Genomic DNA, 2,500 nt, shown 5'->3' with positions numbered 1-2,500 from the left:
GGGGGCCGGGGGGGGGGGGGCGGGCGCGAAGATTCCGCCTCGGCTCCCAGAGGCGCGCGGAACCCCGAGGCTTCGGAACGGAACGGGGGTCGGGGCGTGGCGGGGGGGGGGGGCGCGCGGGGGGGGTGGGGGGGGCGCGAAGATTCCGCCTCGGCTCCCAGAGGCGCGCGGAACCCCGAGGCTTCGGAACGGAACGGGGGTCGGGGCGGGGTGGGGGGGGGGGCGCGCGGGGGGGGTGGGGGGGGGCGCGAAGATTCCGCCTCGGCTCCCAGAGGCGCGCGGAACCCCGAGGCTTCGGAACGGAACGGGGGTCGGGGCGGGGGGGGGGGGGGGCGCGCGGGGGGTGGGGGGGGCGCGAAGATTCCGCCTCGGCTCCCAGAGGCGCGCGGAACCCCGAGGCTTCGGAACGGAACGGCCCCGGCCGGGGAACGTGAGGGAACAAGCAGGCTTGGCGGCGGCGAAAAGGCGGGCGGGGGGGGGGGGGGGGCGCGGGGGGGGCCGGCGGGCGGACGGCGCGAGAACCGATTAAAAAAAAAAAAAAAGGCGCGAACGGCGCGGGTTCGCACACAAGCACCCTCCGCTGCCTTGTTGGGGGGGGGGGGCGGGGGGCGCGCGCCAGGCGCGGTATCACGGGTTGTTGGCGGGCCAGTGCCGCCCTGCCCCGCTGACGGCGCCTGTGTGGAGTGTGTGTTTGTGTGCGCGCGTGCCCCGCCCCGGGGCCCCCCTGCTGCCTCGGGGCGCCGGTCAGCCCGGGGTCAGGGATTTCTGCTGAGGCGGGGCGTTGAAAGCAGTGCGAGGGGAGCAAGGCAGGCACCAGGAAAGGGAGGGGGTAAGGGGCGGCAGCGGCCAGGCAAGAAGAAAGAAAGAAAGGAAGAAAGAGGAAAAGAAAGAAAGGAATAAAAGGCAGACAGACAGACAGACAGACAGACAGACAAGACCTAGAGACCTAGATTCGTAAGTGAGCACCTTCCCCTGCTGTAGGACCGCGTGCCGGGGCGGGGCGGGGCGGGGGGGGGGGGGGGGGCACCGCGCTCCCACACAGAAAACCGAGAAAAATCAGCAAGGCAGGAAAAGGAGGGGAAAAGACGCGCGTGCTCGGAAACGCAAAGAAACAAGAGCAAACCCGAAAAACAACACGACCCCAAAAAGAAGCGAGCGGAACCCCTTGCCCCGAAAGAAACGAACAAACAAACAAGCGAAGCGCTCGAGCCGGGGGGGGGGGGGGGGGGCGGACGACCGGGGGTGCGCGGCGGGCCGTCCCGGTAGCGGCCGGCGCAGCGGGTCCGCCGTGGCAGCGGCCGGCCCACGCCCCCGGGCCTGGGAGGCTGCCTTGGCGGCGGCCAGAGGGTCTACCGGCTCCGGGAGTCTCGGAGGGGCGAGCCGGTCGACGCGGCTCCGCTGGGTGTCGCGGAGGCGAGCAGGTCGACCTGGATCCGGGGGTCGCGGAGGGGCGAGCTGGTCGACCGGGCTCCGCGAGGCTGCCTGGGGCGCGCGGCGTGCCGGTCTACCCGGCTCCGGGCTTGGGGCTCGGCCAGCCGGTCGACCGGGCTCCGGGAGGCGCGAGGAAGTGGCAGGCCGTCTCCCGGGTCCGCCTCCCACGCTGTCAGCAGGTCTACCCGGCTCCGGCGAGACTTGGCCGCCCTTCGGGGTGGTGACCGGTAGACCTGTTTCCCCCGGCTTTCCTCTGGAGCGGCGAAAGGGGTCGCTCTGCGTCGCTGCCTCCAGTTACGTCATCGTAGACGTGGGCCATTCCCGCGCCCCTCCCCGGTAGGAGGGGCGGGTGTCCTTTGGCTCTCCGGCGCCGCCTGACTTAGCGGTACGACTGTAGGGGAGAGAGGTGAGCAACCACTCACCTTCCGGAGACTGGCTCCCGGGCGCCCCCTGCGCATGCAGCCGACTTGCGAGAGGGGTGAGGCGGCCTGTGAGGGCAGGCAGGAGCGGTCCCGTCCCGGTTCTCTCCACCGGAGCGCGCTTGGTGCGGCGGCCTCCCGGCAGCTCCCTGGCAGCCCCGCGAGCGTGTCCCAGGTGCCAGGAAGCGCGGAGAGCGGGCTCGCCGGCGGCTAGTGGCTGGAGCGCGGGTCGGCCCGGCGAGAGCGAGAGCGAGAGCGAAGGGGGGCACGGGGGTGCCCCGTGCGGCTCCGGCTTCGGGGTTCTCCGCCGCAGGCAGCGCGGGGCGATGCCAGCGCTCCGGCTGCCGATCCCATCCCTACCCGCACGCAGCGCCCGCTGAGGCGTCCCGGGACACGTCGCAGAGGCCCCTCGGCGGGCCGGTGCTTCCCTGCTCGCCCTGTCCCAGGGAGCGCGGGGGGGTGGCCGGTGTTCAGGCTCGAGCGGGCACCTCTGGCAGACGCTGCTCCCTCACCCCCACGCAGCGCCCGCCGCTGGCTGCCTCCTCGGTGGCCACGCCGGGCAGGGCAGTTGGCTCAGGACCTGACCGATCTCGATCGATCGATGAGGCCGTTCGGGTCGCGTCGGAGAGGGCCCCCGGCGGGTCGGCTCT

Source organism: Dromaius novaehollandiae, unplaced genomic scaffold, assembly GCF_036370855.1.
Source record: "Dromaius novaehollandiae isolate bDroNov1 unplaced genomic scaffold, bDroNov1.hap1 HAP1_SCAFFOLD_76, whole genome shotgun sequence".
Classification (NCBI taxonomy): Eukaryota; Metazoa; Chordata; class Aves; order Casuariiformes; family Dromaiidae; genus Dromaius; species Dromaius novaehollandiae.
The sequence above is the reverse complement of the archived record's forward strand: the minus strand, read 5'-3'. Positions refer to the sequence as shown.